Below are 12,337 nucleotides of genomic sequence, written 5' to 3' on the forward strand. Positions count from 1 at the left end.
ACAACCGAACATATTTGCAGAGTTATCACTATGTTTGATGTCACTTCTGCCTCACGGGATCCTATGGCGTTTATCCTGCTATAAGCAGAGAAGGCGTTCAATAGGGTTTCGTGGGGGTATCTCTGGGCTGCACTGGAGAATGTGGGGGTTGGAGAAGGTTGCATTAAAGCCATACAGACGTTATATAGAACCCCTAAAATTCGACTCCGGCTAATGGGTGGGCAGAGCGAGCCGATTTCTATCACACGTGGGACGAGACAGGGGTGCCCATGCTCTCCCCTCCTATTTGCATTCTATATTGATCCTTTAATCAGGAAAATTGAAGCAAGTAAGGGAATCCTTCCCATACTATTAAATGGATTTGAAACTAAAATTTTAGGATACACAGACGATTTGGCAGTATCTGCTGCGAATCCGAGGGTGGCTTTAATGGGAATAGGGCATGAGGCTAAACGCTTTGGGGGAATCTCAGGGTATCGGCTTAACTGGGAAAAAACGCAAATAGTAGTTAATAGTAGGTTGTCTCTGTCGGATCCACGGGTGATGGAGTCCGCCACATACCTTGGGATCATCATAACCTCAGATCTAGGTAAAGTAGTGGAAAAAAATCTTGTCCCTGCAATCCAAAAGTTCAAAAGAGATTTTGACAGATGTGAAAATCTGCATCTTTCAATTGTGGGACGATGTAATATCATTAAAATTATATTTCTTCCAAAAATACTGTATTTATTTAGGACAATACCCTTGAAAATTGAGAACCATTGGTTTAAGCAAAAGGAGAGGCTGATTAATCGATTCATATGGGCACATGGTAAGACCAGAAGAGCTTTTAGATATATGCCTCCGCCTAGGGAAAGGGGAGGTTGGGCGGTCCCGGATTTAAAAATGTATTATTGGGCCACGGCAATTCAATACTTTCGAGGGTTATTGGGTGGGAAGGTTATGGATCAGTGGAGGAATGATGCTCTTCCGGATGTATATGAACTATTGCTAGAGAGAGAGGCTCCCAACTGGCTTCTGAGATTTAGCAAAGCTCGTTTCTACAAAAAAGTTAAATTTAAGACCCTTGGCGCAGCTGCAGTGGTTTGGACTGGTGTTAGAAATAAATTGGGGCTAGGGAGAATGAACTTCTACACCACTTTATTTGGGAAATCCGTCGCTCCCTGAGGTATTTCATGATGGGGTTATGCTGCGCCGGGACGCTCTGAGGATAAAGAAGATGGGGGATCTTTTCGACTCAGATGTTATAATCTCATTTGAGAAAGCTCAAATCCTTTTCAATCTTGTTCGCAGGGAATTTTTCAGATAACTCCAGATTGGCTCCTCCATCACAAAGAAGAAAGGGGGAGGGAAAGCTTTTTCTAAAGATCCAGTTATGGAAGCTGTTAGGAACCCAGATTGGTGTACTATCACCCAGATTTATGGCGGGCTGAGCCAACTAGTGGCTGACGACCTAGACAAGCATTGTGGGAAATGGCAGCGGAAACTTAATATTGAAGGGGATGAATTTATACTGTCACTCAAGCTCAGTTACACTGTTTTGAGGGTGGCTAACCTTCAAGCAAAACACTTTAAAACAATCTTCTCACTCTATTATTCGCCAGCTAAGACTGATTAATGGGAAGGGACCGATGGTATTCGTTGCCCCCGCTGTCAGGGTGATGAGGCAGATATAGTTCATATGTTTGCCTCCTGTCTGATGTTGGACATTCTAAAGGGAACTATAGAAGAATTTCTGGGGCAAACTTTGAGGATCCAAGTAAAGCTTACAGCCGAGTTGATGGTATTAGGTGTGGTTCGGAATGGAACACCGTTGGTTCAGTGCAAATTTGTATTCCTAGCCATGGCTGTGGTTAGAATTTGTATAGCATCCGCTTGGGTGGAACCTAAACCCCCCACATTTCAACAATGGCTTACACGACTCTTAGCTATGTATAATCTGGACAAGGTTCTATATGGCATTTTTTTTCATTCTGTCCTGTTATACTATATAAGCTACCCATACTGTTCTGTACTTATCTGTCAATTATCGTTTCTGTTTAAGAATGCTTCTTTTTTTGTATTTATCTATTTTTGGATACTTTTGTATAAATGTACCCGACCGATGGTGAAATAAAAAAAATAAAAAAATAAAGGAAGTTTCGTAGAGCATGTACAGCAGTCATGGAGCAAATGTATGGAACACATGCGGCGGACTTTTTATGTTATGGTTAATAAAATTGCAGTTAAGATTTTAGAGATAAAGTATGCTAATATTGTATAAATATTATCACTATTTTGGTTACTTGAGACCCCATCAACACTGTATCTGCTTTTTCTCATACTTTATATATGCGATTCGTCATTCATAATGTTGTGAATGTGATGCAGTAAATGATATTGTACTTTTTTCTGTTTCCTGAAAATCAATAAAAATAATCCAACAACCCAAAAAAATATTATAGTTAGGAAAGAGGGAAGAGGTGTGGCGCAGTGGCCAGGGTGTCTGACACTGGAACCTGGGGGCTCACGGTTCGATCCCTGGCACGGCGGCAGATCAGCCCAGCACCGTGTGACTCTGGGCAATAGCTCGCTTAGGGCCATATGTAGGTAGCCTCACATTTACCGATTCATAAATACCGAATTTTATCGATTCAGTATTTATGAATCGGTAAATGTGATGTAGGTAATGATTCGGTAAAGTTTACCGAATCGGAAAAATTCGGTAATTATGAATCGGTATTTACCGATTCGGTAATGAGGCATACCTTCCCATTGATTCCTATGGGCCTGGAGGCCCATAGGAATCAATGGGAAGGTATGCCTCATTACCGAATCGGTACATACTGATTCGGTAATGGGGGGAGCATAGACAAGGGAGGCAGGGTGTCACATTGACACCCTGTTGCACTCCTGAATCTTGCATGTGTGCACATGTGGCGCACATACATGCCCTAAGGGCATGTATGTCTGCCACATGACACTCTTAAATCTGCAAAATATAGCTTTTTGCAAGGTATTCGTTATTTATCAGCAACCTGTATTTGGTGGTAAATAACGAATTTCTAATACTAATTTTCACTCTTTAGAGTGTTCCCTACATCTGATTTCTGGATTCGGTATTTACCGAATCGGTATTTTACCGATTTCTTAATTTCCGATTCGGTAAATACCGAATCCAGAAATCAGCCCCCTACATAGCAAATGCCTAAATACCGGTTGGTAACGGGATATTTACCGAATTTCGGCCGTTACCGACCGGTATTTGGCTTCCTACATGAGGCCCTTAATCTTCCCAGCCCCTTGACACCCTTGGGTAATTATTCGCGCTTTACAAATACTGGACATTAAATTACAAATAGAATTTAAAAAACCTTAGAAATTCACTGAAAAAACATATGCTACAGAGAGTTACAGTTAGACTCAGGTTTCACATGCACAAAAAGATAGAAGTTCAGCAGATATAGTTACCTGAGCTAACTATTACTTACATCCCCGCAATGTACTGCTTATGATCTCACATGACATGGTCAGTGACATCTCAAATGACATCACTGATTATACCATCCATAGTCCCACTCACACTCTCAAACAGCCTCTCATACACCCACTCACACACCCGGACAACCACTCACATCCCCATTTAAAGACTCATACAACTACTCACACACCCACTCACTCATACCTAGAGCCACTCCCATACCCACTCACTCGCTTACCCAGCCACTCACACAATCACTCGCTTACCCATGCAGCTACTCACACAACCACTCACTCATTCACACAGCCACACACTCACCCATACAGCTACTCACACATCCACATATTTATCTATATAGCCACTCCCACACCCACTCACTCACCTAAACTGCCTCATAACTCAGCCACTGGCTCACCCATACAACCACTCATACACCCACACAACCACTTACATGCCCTTCACACAGCCATACAACCGCTCACTCACCCACACAGCCACTCACACATACACTCACTCACCCATACAGCCACGTACACTTCCAGTCACTCACTCAAACAGCCACTCACACAGACACTCACATAGCCACTCTCTCATCCATACAGTTCCTCATACACCCACTTACACACCCATGCAGCTACTCACACAGCCACTCTCTCAACCATACAGCTCCCATACACCCACTTATACACCCATACAGACACTCACACACCTGCTCACGCACCCATACTACCACTCAGACACCCACTCACACATGTATACCCATAGTCACACAGCCACTCACATATTATGTGTTAGAAGTAGCATCACTCATTACGTGCACAAAGTATACTAACTTCACTGTTGTAGTAGTTTAGTATATATGTTTAACACTCAGAAACATTTAGAAAACACTCACAATCACTGCAAGATGTCATCAGTGATGTCATTTGAGATGTCATCAGTGATGTCACTGACTATGCATTGAGTGATGCAAAATTTGAGGTCATAAGCAGTGCATTGAGGGGCCTGAGTTATAGTTAGCTCAGGTAACTATAACTGATGAATTTCTATGGTTTTGTGCATGTGTAATCTGAGCCTAACTAAAACATCCCTGTAACCTTTGGCTTTTTCAGGGGAAAAAAATACATAGATAATATATACTGAAAAAACCAAAGGGTACAGGGCATTATAGTTAAGGCTGACATTTCACTCATACAAAACCAGAGAAATTCAGCAGTTATGGTTAGCTGAGCTAACTATAACTTGCCCCACGCAATGCACTACTTATGACCTCACATATTACATCACTCATGACATGGTCAGGTACATCAATGATTACATCATCCAAAGAATCTTTGACGCACCCACTCACACCTCAATATAACCTTTCATACACCCATTCCAACTTCCACACTAGCTCTCTCAAAATCATTGACACACCCATACCCGTACTTACATACTCACTCACTGATTCATAGGAGTACACACACATCTACTCAGTCACCCATAGAGCCAAACATACACCAACTTACTCACTAATACAGCCACTGATATATCTACTCATACACCCATACAGCCATTCAGACACTGTCAGTTACCGATAGAGCTACTCACACACCTAGTTACTCACCCATAGTCATTTAGTTACTCACCCATAGTCATTTACATAGCCACGTACTAACCTATACAGTTATACACACGCACACACTCACTTATTCATACAGATACTAACACATACCCACTGACCTATACAATCCCTGATCCAAGCACACACTCACCCATATGCCACTCTCACAATCACTCAGTCACACATACATTCACTTATATACTCCCAACACTCACCTATACTGCCTTTCGCATATGCAGTTACTCACCCATATACCACTGACACATCCATTCCCTCACCAACACAGCCAAACATACACGCAGTCACCCATACAGCCCCTCACAGATGCACTCACTAACCCATACAGCTATTGACTCACCCAGTCACTCAAACATGCAGGCAGTCACACACCCCCTCACCCACCCACACAGACACTCATACAGGTACTCAGACAACTAATCAATCACCCATATAGCCACTCACATACCCTCTCACCAACTCACATAGCCACTTAGACACCAACTGACAGACTGATACAGACATTCGCATAACCTAGTCACTCACCCATACATTCACTGAGACACCTAATCACTCACTTATACAGTAAGTCATGCTCTCACTGAATCATCCATACAGGCACTTGTACACCCACTGATTCACCAATACGCCTTGGTATATATATTTAACACAAATAAATATTTTTAAAACACTCACAGTCAATGGCTGATTTCATCAGTGATGTCATTTGAGATGTCATGAGTGCTGTCATCACTGATGTCACTGACCATGTCATGAGTGAGGTCATAAGCAGTGCATTGCTGGGGTACGAGTTATAGTTAGCTCAGCGAACTATAACTGCTAAATTTCTCTGGTTTTGTACAAGTGAACTGTCAGCCTAACATCCCTGAAACCTTTAGTTCTTTTCAGTGAATTTCTAAGGTTTAAAAAAAATTATATTTCCTAACTAGAACGTCCTTGTAACTTTTGGATTTTTCAGGGAATTTCTATGTTTTTTTAAAATGCTAAGTCTAACTATAAAGTCCCTGTAACCTTTGGTTTTATAAGTTAATTTCTATGGTTTTTAAAGTAGTAGTCATGTTTGCAGAGTGGTGGAGAAAGGGGACGGGGCCTCCAACCAGCTCTCAGGAATTCCTGAGTGAACTTCATCCCCCAAGCGGTGGTGCTCCAAGAGCCACGTTTGCAGGGTGGTGGAGAAAGGGGGTGTGGCCTCCGAAGACCTCCTAGCAATCCCGCTGTATGGGACATACTAAAGGTAACAGGAGGGGTATTTGCTCCCAAGGAAATCATTGGGGGCCAGCTACCCCTCCCTTTACCTCCAGTAAGTCCCACACAGTAGGATTGCTGAGAAGTTGTCACAGGCCATGCCCCCTTTCTCCACTACTCTGCAAATGCACCTCCCAGCACACTACTAGTTGGGGGATGAAGTCCCCTTTGCTCCAGAGGGTGTTTGGGGGCCAACAAGTCCTCCAACCGTCCATCCCCCAACAAGGAGCGCACCAGGAGGCACGTCTGTCGAGTAGTGGTGTAAGCGGGCAGGGCCTACGGCCAGTTGCTAGCTTTTTTTTTAGGAAGGGGGGCCACGTAGCCCCCTTCCCTGGATCAATATGGGCCCCAGGGACCCCATCCCTTGGGCCCTGACTCGTTTAAAAAAAAAAAAATAGAGAGTGAGGGGGCACATGGCCCCCCTCCCGGGCCGAGCTTGGCCCCGAGTACCCCATCCCCCGGAGCATGGCCTTTATCATTTAATTGTATTAATCAAAGGGAGGTGGGTTGAGTGGCCCCCCTTACCAGGTCGATTTTGACCCCGGGAAACCCATCTCCCAGGACCTGGCCTCAATATATTTTTTTAATGGGGGAGGGGGGCAAGCACAGCAAGTTTTAGTTGCGCAACATAAGTGGGTGGGCACCCTGGGACATAGTAAGAGCCCAGCCCTGGGAGATAGGGTTCCAATGGCATTGATGGCTCTGGGAGGGGGCCCATTTCTTTTAATGGCACGGTTGGGCCCCGAGGGTTAGGCCTTAAATATGTGTAAAGCCGGGCTCTTTGGGGGTGGCGGTCCACTGGGCCGAAAACAGCAAGGGAGGGGGGCCATGTAGCCCCCTTACCCCTTCTTCTATTCATCTGGGCCCCCAGGGGATGAAGTCTCCGGGGCCCAAAATCCCCCCACTATACATATTAATTCACCCCCCCAGGACCTGGCCCACCCAGGGGGCGCATACAAAACAAGCGCTGGAGCCTGCACTTTTTTATTTTACCTTACTGTGGATTCACGGATCCTTTGCAAATTCACTGTAAAAAACGTTTTCTTAAAACCTGTTTGGCCCCCGGCGGGGACCCTCTGGGACTCCACCTCCAGGAGAATGGGGTCAGGGTATTTCTACCCTGCCCTCTTTTGTTTTTCTTTGCATTTTGTTTAGGACTCAGGCTCAGTCCCGAGTCCCAAGATGCCTGCCAACACTTCCTGGTTGAAGTGTTGGCATCCAATCAGTTCTCACCATGATATTGGTCCTTAGATATCTAAAAAACTATTTCTAGGCTCCCGTTTGACGGATGACCCCAAAACTTTCCATGTGCAAACTATGCACTTTTTTTGGAAGGTTTAGTGGACAGCACCAAAGTTATTAGCAACACAAAAAATGCATTTCCCATGGAAACACGATCCTAACTATAACTCTAGCCCTTGCCATGCACTGCTAATTACCCCACATATTACATCACTAAAGACATCTTTGTTTTTGGAATTGAATTGCGGCCCGACCAGGGTCGCAGAGAGGCCCCCCCACGAATGTAGCGGTGTCCAGCATGTTACTTAACATTGCGATATGGAGCTTTGTGGTTTCTGCACCAAAAGGAGAAAAACAGTCTTGCCGTAACCAGTAACCAACACAGAAACCTACTGAGGTATTTGAATTTTAATAATGTGGAATTGGCAGCCGTAGTGATTACAAACTTACCTGTGAAATGAACTCTAAATACCAGGATGCACTTTGCTGATACGCCCAGTGGGTGAGACTTAATGAATTGCTATTTAAGAGTTGTGGCATGCTGCCTTCCTGCATTTGGCCAAACACCTGTGATCAAGGACGCATGATGCCCGAAACACGTAAGGATTAAAATATTGGCAAAATAATTCTGTGTGTTTGCTGGTCCTGAGTAGAGCTGCCTTGCAGAAATAAAGGATCACACAAGGTGTGTGCCTCTCCAATCTGGTGCTATGTTTTTGGAATTGAATTGCGGCCCGACCAGGGTTGTGGAGCGGCTCCCCCACAAATGTAGCGGTGTCCTGCGTGTTACTTAACATTGCGATATGGAGCTTTGTGGTTTCTGCACCAAAAGGAGAAAAACAGTCCTGCCGTAACCAGTAACCAACACAGAAACCTACTGAGGTATTTGAATTTTAATAATGTGGAATTGGCAGCCGTAGTGATTACAAACTTACCTGTGAAATGAACTCTAAATACCAGGATGCACTTTGCTGATACGCCCAGTGGGCGAGACTTAATGAACTGGTATTTAAGAGTTGCGGCATGCTGCCTTCCCGCATTTGGCCAAACACCTGTGATCAAGGGCGCATGATGCCCGAAACGCGCAAGGATTAAAATATTGGCAAAATAATTCTGTGTGTTTGCTGGTCCTGAGCAGAGCTGCCTTACAGAAATAATATATACATATATATATATATATATATATATATATATATATATATATATATATATATATATATATATATATATATATATATCGAAAAAAATTCCTCTCGCTTCTCCTTCAGTTGTTAAAGGTACGTCGTCGGTAAGAATCACAGCACCACAAAGCACACTCCAATGATATTTATTTTAGATGGAACGGGTCATAATTCACGCAAGAGACGGTCTACGCGTTTCGGCACTCGGCCTTCGACTGGACCATCTATATATATATTCACTGAAAAAACCATAGGTTTCACACATGTTATAGTTAACTGGACATTTCATTCGTAAAAAAACATTGAAATTCCCCCGTTATAGTTAGTTCAGCTAACTATAGCTCGCGCGACCGCAATCCACTGCTGATGACGTCGCATATTACATCACTGTATTCACTAAGATACTGTTAATAAGTCAGTTATACAATTAATTTTACAAAAAAAAACATCCATTTAGACACTTATTTACCCATTATTCTTCCATTAACGTTTAGATATACATATATAAAAAAAGATTTTTTTCAGAAAGACACATATTCACTGGATGATGTCATCAGTGATGTCATCAGTGATGTCATTTGAGATGTCATCAGTGATGTCATGAGTGATGTCACTGACCATGTCATGAGTGATGTAATATGCGACGTCATCAGCAGTGGATTGCGGTCGCGCGAGTTATAGTTAGCTGAACTAACTATAACGGGGGAATTTCAATGGTTTTTTACGAGTGAAATGTCCAGCTAACTATAACATGTGTGAAACCTATGGTTTTTTCAGTGAATTTGCAAGGTTTTTTAAATGCTAATTCCTAACTATAACGTGTGTGAAACCTATGGTTTTTTTAGTGAATTTGTAAGGTTTTTTAAATGCTAATTTATGTATGTATTATTATATTTTTTATATATTTATTTTACAATAAACTACCTATGTATATAGTTATAGATTGACTGTATCCTTTAATATGGAATGGCTCAGCTCTTTTATTTTGAATTTGGATAAAGTTGAACAGCATAGTTAATATCTTCTATAAACTTATAAATAGTTTAAAATGTTTTTTTTTTTAAGGGTTTTTCACCGTGCGCGCACCCTGCGATTTTTTGAAAAAAAATAAAATGTTTTTTTCACCCTTCGGGGTCCTTCAGGGACCCCCTGACAAAGGCTAGGGGGTCAGGAACTCTCTACCCTGCCCCCTTTTCACGTTCTCCACCTTTCTTTTTCACTGCCACACACAAAACGGCGTCCGACACTTCCTGATTTCGACCGATTAGAATGTTGACTGACATCTAACCACCAATCAGAATTACGCTTGCGCACGGCACCGTGCGCGCACGGTGCGCGCATATAGATATTTATGTACTTTTAACTGCAATTTTCTCAGGAACTACTGAACAGATTGACACCATATATGCAAAAGGCACATGCCTGACCTGAGAACTACCTCTTTGCCAAATTTCAAGGAATTCTGTTCAGCCGTTCGGGCTGTACCTTCGACTAACGGTCCTATGGGAAAATGCATGGGGAAAACGCGTTTTGGGACCCCCATTTTTTCTCAGCCCCCGCTTGACGAATATCCCCGAGACTTTCAGGGTAGGAGCTGAGCGGAGCGCCCCATTAGTTTTGAAAATTTCGCGAGGAGTCGTCAACCGGCACCAAAGTTATTCAAAATAGAATTTTTAGATTTCCTATGGGAACTCGGTCCTAACTATAACTATCTACTGGCGACCGCCAGTAGATAATATATATGTATATATATATATATATATATATATGTATATATATATATATATACATATATATATATATATACACCCAGTGGCAGGCGACTATAGTTAGGACAATGTTTCCATAGAAAACATTTTTTTGCCGTGCTTATGAATTTGGCACCATTTGATGAAGCATCACAAACTTTCCCCCCAAAAGTCTAATCCGTGTCAGTTCCTTTCCAGAACGTTTCACTGTGATCTGGGTGCTGAGTAAAAAAGTGCCCCAAGACGCTTTCCCTATGCCATTTTAAAATTAAACACAGTTACAGGCAAAACGGCTGAAAAGGAATTACACCAATTTGGCAGAAAGCTAGTTATTGGACCAGAAAGCGTACTTTTCTTGATTTGGTGTAACTATGTTTAATAGTTTTTGAAAATTGTGGTTAAAAAAGTTAGTATGTTTCACATTGCAGACCATTCATGGATCCATCGCAGTGTATTCACGGTTCCTGCTGAGCTCTCATAGGTTGAGCCTTACTGTTGGCAATGGATCAGTGGATACAGGAGCCCAAACACAGGATCCCATTGGCTGGCTGCAACCTGAGGAAAATGTTGCAGCTGCTATCTTTGGATATGGGAACTCGGTCTCCGAGTTCTACAAAAATTTAAAAAAAGAATATAAGGAGCAGGGTAGGTTACCCTGGGCCATGTGGGTGGATCCAAGGGGAGCCCCAAGGGTTAAAAAAAAAAATGTATTTTTTTTCACTGTTCTGTAGATCCGCAGCATAGTTCAACACAGGTCTCCTGAAGAGTTGCAACCAATTTGCGAATCCAGATGAGTGCCCCCCAAAAAAAGAAGGTGAGTGGCTGCCCCTGCAGCCACGCCCAGCACCCACCTCCATGCCATGCACAGCAAAAGGCCATGCTCAGTGGGAGGTTGGATGCCCACGTGGATGCAGGACCTGGCTGCAGGCGAGGGCCTACACACAACCCCATGCTGCACACTGTGAAAGGCAGTGCACTGAGGGATGTCATTGGGGGTGGGCGCAGAGCTTGGCCGATGGCCAGGCCCTGCACCTACGCCACGCATGGGCGGAGGACCTGCGTCCTTGGGATTGTGTGCCCAACACCATGCCACACACGGTGATGAGCATCTTACTTTACAATTAAAAAAAAGTTCACTGGAAAATCCAAAGGTTGAAGTGACAGTTATAGTTAGGTATTTTTCAAAACCTTAGAAATTCTCTGAAGAAAACAAAGGTTAAAAAATATCAGTTAAACATATTGTTTTAAATTTACAAAAGACTGAAAGTCACCAGTTATATTTCTCTCAAGTAACTATAGCTTTGGCCCTAAAGTAACTATACCTCAGGCGCTCACCATGCAATGCTAATGACCTTACCTGTTACATCACTCAGGACATGTACAATCACATTATTGATGACATCACTGCAACATCTGAAATTACATAATTGATGACAATACTGTGTATGGTGGGGGAACGAGTTATAGTTACTTTAGGGCACGAGGTATAGTTACTGGAGACAACTATTACTGGTGAATTTGAGTTGTTTTGTTTGTTTAAAACAGTATGTGCAGGAAGGTGCTTCAGCTGTTTGTTTTTTTCTTCTGATACATTTGTCAGTTGCTGTAGTGGGTGACAGGAACAGCAAAGTAATATAGAGCTGGGGTCCGTCAGGGTCAGGACTAGGGGTGGGTGGAATTTGCAAAATTCACTTTCGCAAATTATCGCGAAAATGTTAAAAATCTCTGCAAACACGCGGAAATATCGCGAAGATGCGGAAGTTTTTTTCCCGCCTGTTCGCGGTATTTTCTGCGTGGTCGCGGCTCGCCAACTTACCCATGCGGTTGCTCGCGGGCG

The sequence above is a fragment of the Triturus cristatus genome, chromosome 4_2 (genome assembly GCF_964204655.1).
Source record: "Triturus cristatus chromosome 4_2, aTriCri1.1, whole genome shotgun sequence".
In the NCBI taxonomy this organism is placed as follows: domain Eukaryota; kingdom Metazoa; phylum Chordata; class Amphibia; order Caudata; family Salamandridae; genus Triturus; species Triturus cristatus.